The sequence below is a fragment of the Peromyscus leucopus genome, chromosome 7, assembly GCF_004664715.2.
Source record: "Peromyscus leucopus breed LL Stock chromosome 7, UCI_PerLeu_2.1, whole genome shotgun sequence".
Classification (NCBI taxonomy): domain Eukaryota; kingdom Metazoa; phylum Chordata; class Mammalia; order Rodentia; family Cricetidae; genus Peromyscus; species Peromyscus leucopus.
In genome coordinates, this window is record NC_051069.1 from 114,909,908 (window position 1) to 114,925,535 (window position 15,628).

At 41.4% G+C, this 15,628-nt stretch overlaps 1 protein-coding gene across 6 annotated transcripts in view; it reads left to right on the forward strand.

Annotated features, from left to right (window-relative positions):
• The first annotated feature begins 1,588 nt into the window (after positions 1-1,588).
• Positions 1,589-15,628, forward strand: part of Mtmr3 (myotubularin related protein 3) — a 124,890-nt gene continuing 110,850 nt past the window's right edge. For 2 of the 6 annotated variants that reach the window (XM_037208117.1, XM_037208118.1), the window contains exon 1: positions 1,591-1,793. The gene's annotated coding sequence lies outside the window, so the exon portion shown is untranslated. Of the gene's footprint in view, positions 1,794-1,964; positions 2,086-15,628 lie in introns of those variants that run through there. The other 4 variants (XM_028870653.2, XM_037208119.1, XM_037208120.1 and 1 more) reach the window with 4 other exon arrangements.

Genomic DNA, 15,628 nt, shown 5'->3' on the forward strand with positions numbered 1-15,628 from the left:
ACTTTATTAGCAGCTAGCTATCCAACAGGGGGTTGTCCTGGCAGTTAAGTGCTAGTTCTGGTCCAATCAGCGGTCACCCATTGGTGGCAGTCCATTTATTACTCTCCGTATCATGTCAACCGTGGTATACAAATGAACGTGCAGTGTTTATTCCTATCACTACCTTTTTTTTTTTTTTAGGTCCAAGAGGCGCAATCATCGTGCTTCAAATTTAGCCTTAGGCTTTTCTAGTGAAGGTAAAAATTGAAACACCATCAGCTGCATTGAAGAGGAGAAAGATATCAGTTTCTCAGAGAGTAATGGGAAGTCTTTCCTCACTTTGGACTGTGATGTAATGCCTTCTTTGAGATTTTGTGATGTAGTGGGTAGCAAAACGTAGTGAGTCATAGTATAGTTTTGTTGTTGGCTGGGTCTGGGTTTGAATTTTTAGTTAAGTTCAGCTTATTCTGGGTTTTACTTTTTTCATTTGTAAAATGGAGATAGCCTCTATTTATTAAAGTTGTGACATTCAACTAGAGAGAATATAAATACCTGTTATTCCTTAGTTATTTAGGAGATTTGTCTGGTTGTTGTGCTGCATAATTCTAGGTGCTGGAGACCTACTGACAAATAAGACAGCATCCTTTTGTCCCCCTAATTGTTCTTAAATTACAGTGGGACAGAATGGCCATGATGTTGAATACAAAGAGACAAATAATTGCAGAGTGCTGTGGAAAAAAAAAAACAATGTAACAAACAGGGATAAATTTCATTTACTTGTTTTCTGGAAAAGTCAAGGTTCATCTGAGGGAATGAGAGAAGATGGTTCTATTAGGACCTAAAGTGGTGCTTCTCAACTCCCAATGCTGCCAACCAAAAAATTATTTTCCTTACTACTTCATAAGTGTAATTTTGCTACTGTTCTGAACAATAATGTAAATATCTTGTGGCCCTTGTGAGACGGTCGTTGGAGGCCCAAGGAGTCACAACTCACAGGTGGTGAACCGCTGACCTAAGTTATTACAGTGTTGGACTATGGGATTTTTCTGCAGGCTAGTTTGAGCAGGTTTTTCTGTTTTTTTTTTTTTTTTTTTTTTTTTTGCTTCGTTTGAGCACTGAGATTTTTATTAGGAGCTGAGGCTGAGGCAGTTTGAATTTGTGTGCTGAGCATAACCTGCAGCACACTGTAGCTCCACGCACTGTATTGTTAGTTTTATATTGACTATACCTGCGAGGGAACTATCACTACTGTTCCAATAGAAAGTGGAGTAAGCCAAGGTACTGTCTTGGGCTACTAAGCTAGCAAAAGAAGCCTCCTGAAAATCTTTCTAGTCCTTGTTTTTCTTTTCCTTCGTTTGTAACGGTTCATCTCTTCATTCCCCAGTTTTCTATTCTTTTTTCGCCCGGCTCCCCCGGATGCGTCTCTGAAGCCACTTTCCGCCAACTTGCAGCCCCGCCCACATCCTGGGGCGTGACCAGCTCTCCAGGCCCCGCCCCCGTCCATCCCGTGACCGCCAGCCCACTTCGACCCACCCCCCGACCGCCGACAGCGCGCCGAAGCGTGCGCGCGCGCCCCCGCTAGAAGCTCCGATCGGCCTCGGGAGCGCGCTCTGTGTGGCCGCTGCCGCCATGTTGTTGTGGTTGTGAGAAGGCGGCGGCGGCGGCGGCGGCGGCAGCGGCGGCGGCGGCAGCGGAGTAGCCGGCGGAGACGCTCCAGCGGCCCAGGCGCTGCCCCACGCCGGCCCTGGCTGGCAGCCTGGTGGGGTGGCGGAGGAGGCCGTGCGGTGGCGGGCCTCGCCATGTCCTGCCACCTGGTAAGAAGCCCACTCCCCGGCTCCGGTGGCGAGGAGGTGCTGGAGGAGGGGCGGGCCTGGGCCGGGCGCGGCGGCTGTCACTGACTGAGAAGGCGGCGGCGGCGGGGGCCCGGGGTGGCCGCGGCTGCCCGGGGCAAGCTCGCGGAGCGGAGCGCCGAGGCCCGGCCGGGCGACGCGGGGGAGGCGGGGTCGCCTAGCTAGGCGGCCATCCTGAACCTGGCGGCCGGTAGCACTCGGAATGTGGGGCGCTACCCCTGGAGCGCCCTGGAAAATGCTTCCGGGCCCCCGGGAGGTGAGTGTGTGGCCTGAGGCCCTGGCCGAGTCTGTGGGAGAGGCCGGAGGTCGTGCTGTTGGAACCCACGGGCGAGCCGTGCGGGCCTCAGCTTGACTGCAGCAGGGCATCCTCCTGACCTGGTAGTACTTGAAGGGGAATGAAGCTTCAGGGGTGGTTCAAAGAGCTCCAGGAACTCTGGTCTAATAAATGGCTCTGCAGGAGATTAGTGTTGTTTCTTGGGTTGAAATTGTGCTGGCTACATTGCATTTGAGGACCCGAGATGATATTGTTGGTTGGGGTCAGAAAACTTATTTCAAAATGATGGAGTAGAGTTTGTGCAGTCTAATAGGCACTCTGGAGTCTGTTCATCTCACTTGTGAGTTTTTTACACGCGGGCTCCGGTTAGGTCTTGATGTTCAGTAGTCTTCAGACTGAGCTTTACATTCTTCTTGCTATCTTGACATCCGTTTGGTTTTTTGACATTTAGTTTTTTTTTGTATTAAAAAGTGCATTTGCTCTTGTAGTGGAGGTTCAACTTTGTTTCTCCTAACGAGAACAGTGAACCGTCAGAGGTTATGATTGAATGGTCGAAGGTGCTTCTTTATCAAAATGTTTGATTTTGTTTGTGGGGACGTGAAGAAGTCCTTTCCCTTTGAGATTCTGCGATGTTTCAGTGTGGTGAAAGACACATGCTCTTGTGTTTTTACCTGGAGACCAAATGACATTAGTTGGTGGCCAAAGAAAGACCTCCTTTCAATGACTTGAGAGAGTAGAAGAGGTTACAGAATGACATTGTTTTGGGTAAATGCTGTGCAATATATTATTAGGCTAAATTTGGAAGCTTCTAGAAGGTTAGATTGATTGCCTATGAAGACATCTTTCAGCTTCACCATTTTTAAGTTTAGGTAATCCTGAGCAGTTGTGAGCAGCATAGTGGATTTGTTTACAAGGCGTTAGAACACATTTTATCAAATTAGATGCTAACTGAAGGTATGTCCAGAGATAGACTGCAGAACCTAGGGGAAAGTAGAGGAAGCGAGGCATGAAGTCTGCTTCCTGCCCACAGAGGGGTCCTTTCTAATATAGGTGCTTTCTAATATACTAACATTGTAGTTACTCCTAAACCATCTGACTCAGGTTTCTAGTCAAGTGGAGGGTAGGAGGGTGTGTTACAGTCATTTGAGACCAGGGTTGTGAACCTGGAAGGTGTACTGTGCATTGTGAAAAGTTCTTGAAATTTGCCCCAGGCTGTGAGGTGTGGTAAAATCAGTTTAAAAACCTGCTTACAGTCCTGGTTAATACTTTCTGTGGTAAAGTGGAATTCTGAGTTGTCAAGGGATGTATTCATACTTCAGAGGGGGTGTGTTGAGGATTGTTACAATTTTGGAAGAGGTGAAAGAAGGTGTTGTTACAGTTGCATAGGGTCTTATCCTGTCATATCTTAGAGAAATATTTTTAGAGAGGAACACCCAGTTGTTCAGTAAAGACCAGAAGCCTTTTGTTTCCTGATACCCCCCCTACTTAGCACAGTTCTCAGCAGAAATTTTTTTCCAGATTTTATTTTTTAGCAAGTGAATAGTATTGGTATGAGAAAAAGCAGCATTAGTTATTAAATTACTTGATGTCTTACATTGAAGAGTGAGTTTTCATTCTTTGCAACTTTGACTTTTCCTTAAGATAGTCTGTTTTCTGTAGACTGTGAACTCTGTTTTTGAGTCTTAATGTATTTAAAACTTTAGATGTTAACACATTTTATTGAATTTATGGGTAGTATAGACTGATGGGTAATTCTGCATTGGCAGACAGATCATGGATCATGATTTCATTGTGTCATTAATTGCTGTTGGGACTTCTCTGGACTTGAGTCTCCTCATCTAGATAATTTAGAGTTCATACTTAGGCTAATTTTACACATTTTAAATATATATTTTTTTAATATAGGATAGTGCATCTTTTATTTGAAAGAAACAACTCAGGCTAAAATTGCCAGGAGTTTGAAACTATTGTGGGCCACATAAGCAAGTGCCACATTAGCCAGGGATTCATGGTAAGACCCTGTCTTACTATTATTATTATTAAAAAATGAAAACATGGCTGGGCAGTGGTGGTGCACGCCTTTAATCCCAGCACTTGGGAGGCAGAGGCAGGTGGATTTCTGTGAGTTTGAGGCCAGCCTAGTCTACAAAGCGAGTTCAGGACAGCTAGGACTGTTTCACAGAGAAACCCTGTCTCGAAAAATTAAAAAAAAAAAAAAAAAAGAAAGAAAAAGAAAACAGAAGCAGGAGAGATGGCTTACTGGGTAAAGACACCTACTGTCAGGCCTGACAACCTGAGTTGATCCCCTGGACCCATGTGGTGGAAGGAGAGAACTCCAAGTTGTTTTCCAATTCCCACATGTGTGCAATGCCACATATGAATACACACACACACACACACACACACACACACACACACACCAGAGAGAAAAAAAAATTAAAAAGTAAACAAAACCCTTGCCCTAAAATCCCATAAACAATATTCTGTCTTGGGTTTTGCTTTTAAGTTATGGATTTTATATATTTCTCAGAAGTGCTCTGGAAATTGAGTGCATTTTGCAGATATGGAGAAACAACATGATTATGCTGTTGTAATTCTCTTAATGTTGAAATCAAGTCAGGTTTCACAGAGGGAACTTGGAACTTCATAATTTGGTATGAAGACACAACACTAAGAAAGTTTTGGGAGAAGTTTGCAATCTATATGGCTGGTTGTTTCTTACAGATTATCCAGTTCTGTAATTTTAGATGGCAAATTTGTTTTTAAGTTTTAGAATTCATTTGTGCATATGAATGTGGGTGCATGCATGCCATGGTGCACATGTGTAGGTCAGAGGACAGCTTGTAGGCGTTGATTCTCTCCGTTCATCATATGGGTTCTAGGGATGGAACTCAGGTAGTCAGGTTTGGCTGCAAGTGCCTCTATTTTCTGAGCTATCTCTCTAGACCCTCTGTGGTGAATTTCTGTGTAATTTCATAATCAGTGAAACAATGATTTAGAATTAAGTATGAGGTCATGTCCATATTGGATTGCACTAGAGTTCCCAGTAATTCAAGATAACTACTACAGTTACTAACATGTCATTACTATTTTTAATCTTAATTTTTGATTTTGATACTGATATGCTTTCATTTTCAGTTTTGTACTGCATTTGTACTTTTAAGTTCATGATTGTATCCTACACTAAAATGAAAATTGTTTTATCGTGATAGTACACTAAAATGAAAATTGTTTTATCGTGATAGTGCATAGACCAGTAAGTCTTGAGTCTGCCTAGTGCTACTCATTAGCGCTTTTTTTCTGGCAAGCCATATAACATTCCCTCATTATTAAAGGAAGAACAGTGTCTACTTATTTTACATGTTGTGAGGGAAGATCAAGTGGAATGGCGTACGTGGAAAACAACCTAAAAATGTAATGCTGTTAGAATTCTATAGCAATAGAATATGTTTTTAAAAATAATTTATTTACTTATATTTTATGTGCATTAGTATTTTGCCTGCATGTATGTCTGTATAAGGGTATTGGATCCCTTGGAGCTGGAGTTTCACAGACAGTTGTGAGTTGCTATGTGGGTTTTGGGAATTGAACCTGGGTCCTCTGGAAGAACAGCCAGTGCTCTTAACATTTGAGCCATCTCTCCAGCCCCTAGAATTCTTTTTAAAAAGGTTTTTATGAAAGAATTGGCTTGTCTAGATGGGTGGTAGTGGCACACACCTTTAATCCCAGCTTTTGAGAGGCAGAGATAGGAGGATCTCTGTGAGTTTGAGGAAAGCCTGGTCTACATAGCGAGTTACAGGACAGCCAGGGCTACACAGAGAACCCTTGTTTCACTCACTCACTGCCCCCCCCCCCCCCATAAACAAGAATAGGCTTGTGAGCAGTGGTAAACCAGATGTATGTTGTTAAATGCAGAATTTCCTAATGCCACTGATAAGGCAACAGAAGTGGAGGAACTTTTCAGCACTTGTATCTGTTAATAGTGTTGCAGGGGCTCCAGAAGAGTGGATCTCACCTTGCAGAGTGAGCCCTGGTTGAGCCTTGCTACTGGAACTGGAGTAAAGCCCATCGATTCAAATGCCTGTAAGGATCACACAGAATAGACTTAACTATATTAGATCTGTTTTCTTATTTTGGAGCTGTGGTGGAAAGTGGTTGGAGCAAAGAGCTTAGCATGTTCTGTGTAAAGTTTTAGAACTGTGTTTTCGTTCCTTCTTTTTTTTTTTATTTTATGTATATGTGTGTATACCGTGTATGTGGAGGTCAGAGAGATGTCAGATCCCCTGGGGCTGGAGAGTTACAGATGATTATGAGCCTCCATGTAACTTCTGGGAACCAAACCCAGGTCCTCTGCAATTTCTCCAGCCCCAGAACTGTGTTTTCTAAATATTGAGTGGCATATTACAAAGTAATGAAATCAGTGTGGTTATTTAAAAAAGCATTAAAAAGATAAGTTAGTACATTGTTAATTGTAAAACTGTTGGTTTGAGAACTGTTTATTATTATTACTATCTAAATTCATATTTGGTATATTGTACACCTTTAATCCCATCCCTCTGGAAGCAGAGGTATGAGGCTCTTTGAGTTTGAGGGCAGCTTGATCTACATAATTGAGCTCCAGGCCAGCCAGGGCTGCATAGATATATGTAGGTATATATGTGTGTATGTGCATTTGAGCAGAGGCTAGACATTAACTTTGGGTGTCAGTCTTTGAGAACTGCCCATCTTGTATTTTGAGACAGTCTCTCAATGGGCCCTGGTGCTCTGTATTTGTGTTTTTCTAAGCTGGCCAGCTAGCTGACCTTCCATTTCCAAAGATCTGCCTGTTTATGCCTCTTCACCAGTGCTGGGATTATAAGCATGAACCACCAACACACAGAGTTTTAGGTGGTTTCTGGGGATTGAATTTAGAGCCTCATGACTGTGTGGCAAGCACTTTACCTGTTGAGCTATCTCCTTAGCCTTGTCACTTTCTTTTTAGGTTGAAATTTTTTAAATTATGTTCAGGTGTGGGTGTAGGTGGCCACTTGAGATGCTACAGTGTGTATGCAGAGGTCAGGACAACTTGTGGAAGTCAGTTCTTTCTACCGTGTTTGTCCCAAAGATCAACTAAGGTTGTCACTCTTGGTGACAGCAGGCGTCTTTATCTGCTGAACCATCTTGTTGGTCCTAATTTCTTTAAAAACGGCTGTCTTAGTGTAAAAATAATTTCATTCATGTATAACACTGTACTTTGCATGTAAATTCATTTGCCCTTTGTTCCCCCCTTCTTATGGTGGCCTTCTTTCTCCCACCTCATCTGGTTTCATGTTTTCATGTCATACACACACACACACACACACACACACACACACACACACACACACACACACACACGATTCTGGATGTGGTGGTGTACATATGTAATCTCAGCACTTGGGAAGGAGGTGGATGCAAGAGGATTGGTTGCTAACCTTATCCACATAGTGAATTTGAAGCCAGATTGGGCTACAGGAGATTCTGTCTGAAAAAGTCAACAAACAAACAAAACACATTCCCACACCCAGGCAACCAACCCAATGCCAAACCAGCCAGCCATCCCAGGAGAATACATAAAAGTAGAGATGGTCTATCCAACTTGAATTATAGCTCTTTGATTATACATTATCTATTGGAATACTTACAAGAAAAGCTTTCCATGTGAAATTTATATTCTCATAATGGATATTTAGTATTCTGTAATAGTTTACAATAATTTTTTGTTAATTTTCATTGCTGTAATTGTTTTTTTTTTTTTTTTTAAACAGTGCTGTGATGAGCTTGTTTGGACATTTTTCTGCAGTTATGCTATTTTCTTAATCTTGTAAATTTGCTTATCAGGTCAAAGGGTTGCTTTTTTGTTGTTACTTCTTTCCTGGCTGTTGAATGAAGAGCCTTGAACAATGCTTAGAACCTCCATCCCTTGAAATGGAAGTGTTTTAAAATTTGGATATAATGAAGGTATCATATTGATAGGATGGATGGATGTCTTAATTTTCCATCAACATGTTGGGACCTATTTTCATATATTTATACTAGCAATTTACCACCTATAGCTTGTAATTGTGAGATGAAAGTGGATTAGTTTCTCTGTTCTTTTTTCAGCACAAAGACTTAACCTCTATAGTTGAACTCTGTAGAGGGGTAAAAATGGGTTAAATAACAAAGCAGTACTTTAGGCCTCTAATGTTTAGGCTTTTTGGTCGTTTGTCCCATCAGTGGAAAAATTTGAGCATTAATCTTCAATACTTGGTGTTTAATTTATAAATTATATATTTGTTTTTGTTTTTTGAAATGTAAGACAAAATGATCAAGGATCAGAGTACAAATGAAGCTTAAATCCCTTTTTCTTTCACCTAGTGGAACATCTTTGGGTTCCTCTTGAGGTATATTATGTTTTGCTTTGGCTGTCAGTGCTTAAGATTTCTAAGGTGAAATATTGTTTTTTCTCTTTTCTATTTCTTTTCTTTCTTTCTTTCTTTTTTTTTTTTTCTCTGTTTCACCATGTGACTGGCTAGGCTGGAAGAACTGCTGTGTAGATCAGTCTGGGTTGGAACTCACAGAGATCCACCTCCCTGTGCCTCTCAGTGGGCATTTCTCCAGTTTTACAAATGGTTCTGTTTAGTTGAATTATGATAATCTTTATAAAGTACCCTATGCAATTGAGAGTCTTGTTTTGTTTCTTTTCCTTTTTCTTCTTTTTTTTTTTTTTTTTCCTTTTTCAAGACAGGTTTCTTTGTGTAAGTTTTAGCTGTCCTGGAACTTGCTTTGTAGACCAGGTTGGCCTTGAACTCACTGCCTGTCTCTGCCTCCGGAGTGATAGGATTAAAGGCTTGAGCCACCACATCCAGAGAGAGTCCTATTTGTAATATAAGGGCAATATATACCTAAATCATCAACTTGATACTTTTTGTGATTGTTGACTAATTGAATAAAAAAAAACAAAGAAATCATATGACAGGAAACAGTATAAACAGTCTACTTCTCTTAGAAGAATTGATACTGTGTAGAGTATATGGTTTGTGGAAAGCAGTTCTACTATAACACATCCTTGTTCTTTTGAGTTCGGTTTTTGGAGACTTGAGTGAAGCAGTGTAATTGCTGTTTGCCTTCCTTTACTTGCAAAGTACCGCAGGTAACCTGTTGTTTTAACTCTCCATTTGAAAGGACCTGGTCTGTACCGTTTTAAAAACACTTTGTTGTGTTGTGATGGTGATGACTCCTCCTCTTTGTTTTTGGCCTGGGAATTGAACCCAGGGCCTTATTTATTCATCTAGGCATGCACTCTGACCCTGAGGTATATCCCCAGCCTGCTCATTGCTTTTTATTTTGAGACTAAGTTTCTCAGGCTGACTTGGATCTCACTCTGCAGCCTAGGCTGGCCTTGAACTTGAGACTCTCCTGCCTATTTTCCTTAAATGCTAGGATTAGAAGCACATACCTCATGCCCAGCAGTGGTGGTGCACGCCTTTAGTCCCAGCACTTGTGAGGCAGAGGTAGGTGGATCTCTGTGAGTTCAAGGCCAGTCTGGTCTACAGAGCGAGTTCCAGCATAGCCAGAGCAACACAGAGAAACCCTGTCTGGGGGGGATGGGGAAGCACTTGACATGCCTCCATGCCTGCCTGTCCATAACTTTTAAAATTCAGAAGTTGGTTTTTTCTTTCTTTTTCTTTTTTCTTTTTCTTTTTTTTTTTTCACTTTACCTTTAAGTTAGAAGTCAGGAAATGTTTATTGTGTTAGAAAAAAATAAAGCCTACTCCCCACCCCCTTCTCCAGTTTAGGGAACTTATTTCTTGTTTTGTATGGCTCATTGTCAAAGAAAGATATTAAAATCTTAGAGGTTGTGAAAAGAGATTATAATTAAGCATCTTGTGGTTTTCTTTTTGCCAGCTAAAAGAAACAAAATACTTATAATGTTGAAGGTGATTGCTTTGTACAAGGTGCCTTGGACACATTTCCGATATCTTTTTTTTTTCCTTATTCAGTATGATTAGAAGATCCTTTCTAGGTAGGTGGTGGTTGTGCACATCTTTAATCCCAGCACTCAGGAGGCAGAGGCAGGCAGATCTCTGTGAGTTCGAGGCCAGCCTGATCTACAGAGCAAGTTCCTGAACAGCCAGAGCTACACAGAGAGACCCTGTCTCGAAAACCAAAACAAACCAACCAAAAAGAAGGTTCTTTCTTAGATTCCCCACAAGGATTTGAGACCATTGTTTATTGGAGCTGTTGTAACTTAGAGGGTTTGATATCAGTCGTAGAACTAGATGGAAAACACTGCAGTAAGCACTGGCAGCTGTTTGCACCTCCACTCCCTATACTACTTGGTGCAGAATAAATTCACGGGCTGTTTAAACTCTCAACTTTATTTTGGAGACAGCATCTCATGGAGCCCAGGCTAGCCTTGAACTTGTTGTGTAGCCAAGACTGGCCTTGAACAGCCTGATCCTGCCTCAACCTCCCAGGTATTGGGGATTATAGCCATATGTCATCATGCCTGACCATTAGATTGTTATTTTAAAAACATTTATGATTTTATTTGTAATTATGTATTTGTATATGAGTGTGAGTATGCCATGGCATACATGTGGAGGTCAGAGGACAGCTTTGGGAGTTGAACCTTGGGTTCCTGGGATCAAGCTCAGGTAATGTCAGGCTTGCATGGGAAGCACTTTTACCTGCTGAGCCATTTGCCAGTCCAGATTATTCTTTTATGTAATGTGTAGAGAAAATTTCCAGGTATCCCTTTACCTCTCAGAGTATCTTTTTTCCCCCCTCAACACAGGGTTTCTTTGTGTAACTTTGGAGCCTGTCCTGGAACTCGCTCTGTAGCCCAGGCTGGCCTTGGACTCACAGAGATCCGCCTGCCTCTGCCTCCCGAGTGCTGGGATTAAAGGCGTGCGCCACCACCCTCACAGTATTTTTACTAAGTATGTAAGGAACATGCTTTGTCCTATCTAGTATCTATTGAGCACTTAAATTTTGACTAGTTCAACCAAAGAACTAGCTTTAATTAATTTAAATAATTTAAAAGGTTTATTTTATTTTTAATCACGTGTATATGTCTGTGTGTGGTTATGTACAATAAATTTAGGTGTCTGAGATCAGAAGTATTGGATTGATCTCTGTCTCTCTGTCTCTCTCTCTCTCCCTCCTTTCTCTCCTCTCTCTCTCTCTCTCTTTCTTTTTTTTTTTTTGAGACAGGGTTTCTTTCTCTGTGTAGCCCTGGCTGTCCTGGAACTCCCTCTGTAGACTCAGCTCTACTTGCCTCTGCCTTCCAAGTGCTGGAATTAAAAGCATGCACCACCATTGCCCAGCTTGTATTGGATCTCTTTAAATGAGAGTTTCAGATGGTTGTGAGCCACTTAAGGTGAGTTTTGGGAATTGAGCTCTGGTCTTCAGGAAGAACAATATGTGCTCTTAACCTGGTGATGAAGTTCCAGGGGTCGTCTCTGCCCTAAAGCTGTAGCAGTCAGTGGTGGAAGACAGTTCCTTACACACTGCAAAGCTTACCTCCAATCAGAGTGCTTGGATCCTCACAGCATTGATAATACCTCTGAACTGGTGTTAATTCCATCAGAGGCACTTCGAAAACCTTTAATAGCTGGAGGATTCCACCCCCAGTGAAACCCGTAGTGAAGGTTCCACCGAAATCGTCAACCAGGAGCATGTGGTCACACTGCCCAGTATTTACCTTTAAATACACTGATATTTTTGACTTCATTGCTTGAGAAGTAGTTTGCTTTGAAAATGATTTATGGTTTAAATCTGTGTTCTGTTCTTTCTCCCTCCCCCAAGTCACTGGCCTTGAACTCAGAGGTCTGCCTGTCTCTGCTTCCTGGGTGATTTGATGAATTTGATTGTTGATAGTGTTAATAGGACATTTTTTCTTATATCTGACTTGAATATATTTTACTTGCAAGAAGGATAATTAAAGCATATATGAAAGAACATACTCGTGTGACTGCATTACTATAAAGTTTAAAAAATAGAGGTCTGGAGCAATGGCTCAGCATTTTAGAGCACTTGTTGTTCTTGTAGAAGACCCCGATTCAGTTCCCAGCACCCATGTGGTCTTTCCTAATCATCCATAAAACTCCGGTTCCAGGTCATCTCATCTTCTGACCTTCATGGACACTAGGCATGCATGTGGTACACATATACACAGGTAAAACACTTACACACATAAAGTAAGTTAATTAAAAACAAAAAACCAAATAACAGCCAAAAAAAAAAAAAAAAATCAAACAGACACAACCGAAAGATGGGACCAGAAGTCAGAATAATCATTATCTTTGGCTTTGAGGAGAAAAAGAGATGTGCTGGAAATATTCTGAGTTACCATCTGGGTTGTTGATGTTACAGTTTTGTTGAGTTTATAAGAATCATTGAGTGATACTTAGGCTGTATGCCAGTTTTTGCTTTTTTTTGGAGACAGGGTTTCTATGTGTAGCCCTTGCTGTCTCGACACTCACTCTTTAGACCAGGTTGGCCTTGAACTCAGGAATCTGCCTGTCTCTACCTCTCAAGTACTGGGATTCAAGGCATGTGATACCACACTGGGCTTTGTTCTCTCTCTCTCTCTCTCTCTCTCTCTCTCTCTCTCTCTCTCTCTCTCTCTCTCTCTCTCTCTGTATTTTGAGATAGTTTCTCTGTGTAGCTTTGGTTCCTGTCCTGGATCTTGCTCTGTAGACCTGGTTGGCCTCAAACTCACAGAGATCTGCCTGTCTCTGCCTACCGAGTGCCTGGATTAAAGGCGTGCGCCACCACTGCCTGACTCTCTCTCTCTATCTATCTATCTATCTATCTATCTATCTATCTATCTATCTATCTGTCAAGAAGTTTTATTATTCGTTTTACATACCAATCACAGATTCCCCTCTTCCCTCCTCTCACCCTCTCTCTCTCTTTTTTAAATGTAGTATTTGTTTAAAGCCATCTTATGGTTTGAAGGATTTAGTTCTAAAGTTTAATGCAAACTTGTGAATGGCTGTTGACAATATTTTAACTCTGTACTGGGACATACAGAACCACTCTCCAATTCCTCAGCATGCTTGAGTACCTTTCTTCACCTAAATGCTTTCTTGAGCCCAAGACTGGCTTTCCTCATTTTCACACTACCAAAAGTTTAAATACTTGTTTTTCAGGATAAAGCTCTTCTCAAATGGTGGGGAGTACCCATCCCATCCTTCCCATCCAGCCATTCGTTCAACTATTTTTGAGATAGAGTCTCATGTAATTCAGGCTTGGCCTAGAGCTCTCTCCATGTGGCAGAGAATGATCTTAACTTCTGATCTTCCTGCCTCCACCTCCCTGGGATTAGAGGCATGTGTGGGCTCAAGCAATTTTGCTTCATCCTCAGTGAGTAGCTTGGATTGCAGGACCTTACTCAGGGCCTCATTCATGCTATGCATGCTTGCTATTTCTGGGTTACAACACTACTACTAGGCTTCATTGCCAACCAAAGGAGCACAGGTTTCCCCTTTTAAGCCAACAGCTTTTGGCCATGGCAGGTAAGCAGTCTCCTACTAGGTTACATCTTCCGTCCTAAGAATCAAATTTTAGGGGATCTTAAAGCTACCAGTTTCTTTTCTTGGCTATGCCTTTACATTACTATTTCTTTGGGCAAATCATATAATTTATTTGGGCCTCTGGTTTTTCTACACAGCAGGGATATTTAAACCTTCTTTTGTAAAGTGATTAGGTAAAATTACAGGACCTTGTTTGTTTCATGGAGAGTGTTTCTCTGTTGCCTTGGCTGTCCTGGCACTTGCTCCGAAGACCTGGCTGTCCTTGAACTCACAGAGATCCACCTTGCTCAGCCTGCTGAGTGCTGGGATTAAAGGCATACTCCACCACTGGCCGGTTAGGATTTTTTAATAGTATTTCTAGATAGATTTTTATTTGGGCCATTGAGTATACTTAACAGAACAGGATTGTAGTTTACAGTAAAATGATTGTCCAAGGCCTCACAGCTAATAATTACTGATATCATTCTTTTTTTTAGTGTAATACCTATGAGGTTTACTTAAGCATACCAAGCACTGATCTAAGCGATTAACATTTATTTATTCTTTTGATTGTCTAGGATTGAACTCCTAGGCTCCAGTAATCTTATTTCATCCTCATAAGTAGCTGGGATTTCAGTATGTGTGCTTGTGTTCGAGCATGTGAGTGTGTACATATGTGTCTATGGTAATTACAGTTATTCTAATTTTACTGAGGAGGAAATAGGGAAAAATGGGGTAGTTGGCTTAGTTAGGATAAGTTTTTGAATCTGAGATCTTAACCATTTTGCTTTACTACCTAATTCAGTGAAAGTGCTTGAGGGTTTTTAGGCAAATCTAAGGTCCTAAAATAATTAAAAAAGTTTTTTTCAGTTTGTTTTAGATTTATTTTATTTTAAGTGTATCAGTGTTTTGCCCAAATGTATGTGTGTGCACCATGTGCATGTTTGGTGCCCATGGAGGTCAGGAGAAGGCATCAAATCCCCTAGAATTGTGAACCACTGTGTGGATGCTGGAACTGAATTTAGATCCTCTGCAAGAGCAGCCAGTCTCTTAACCACTTATGGTGATATTTTAATTGTACTGAAATGTGATTTTATTTGTATGTTAATAAAGTTGCCTGGGGGTTAGAGCTAATAGCCAAGCCATTGCAGAAACTGGGCGGTGGTGGTGCACGCCTTTAATCCCAGCTCTTGGGAGGCAGAGCCAGGCGGATCTCTGTGTGTTCAAGGATACAGCCAGCATGGAGACACATGCCTTTAATCTCAATACCAAACATAGAAGACCTGGAGGTCTGTACAGACAGGCAGTGACAAGGTCATGTGGTTGGGTTTACAACCAATGAGAAGGCAGAATAGAAAGTCTATAAAAAAGACAGACAGGAAGTAGGTCTCTTGCTGAAGAGGACAACAGCAGCAGTGAAGGGTAAAGTTTTTAGCTCTGACCTCTTGGGCTTTCATCTCTGCATTGGCTCTGTGTTTCTTATTTAACAAGACAGTTCATCTACAACCACTGGTCCATCTCTTCAGCCTCTTGAAGGCTCCCTAAAAAAATCTGTTTGTTTATTTATTTATTTATTTTATTTATTCATCCTTTTTTTTTTATATATATATATTTTCTGAGATCCAGTTTCTCTGTAGTCCTGGCTTTCTTGGAACTCACTATGTAGACCAGGCTGGCCTTGAACTCAGAGAGATCCGCTTGCCTCTGCCTCCTGAGTGCTGGGATTAAAGGCATGCACCACCATCACCCTGGCTTTGAAGTTTTTCTTTTTAAATGAAAAAAAAAGTTTTAATTATGTGAGTCAGAATTGGGAGAAGAGCCTCATGATTTGGCCATCATAATAACTCTGGGAGAATTACATTAATATTTTATTCCTTTTTAGTTTTTTTTTTTTGAGCTGAGGATCAAACCCAGGGCCTTGTGCTTGCCTAGCTACCACTGATCTAAATCCCCAACCCTCCTTTTTAGTTTTTAAAGATAGGCTCTCACTGATATCCTTG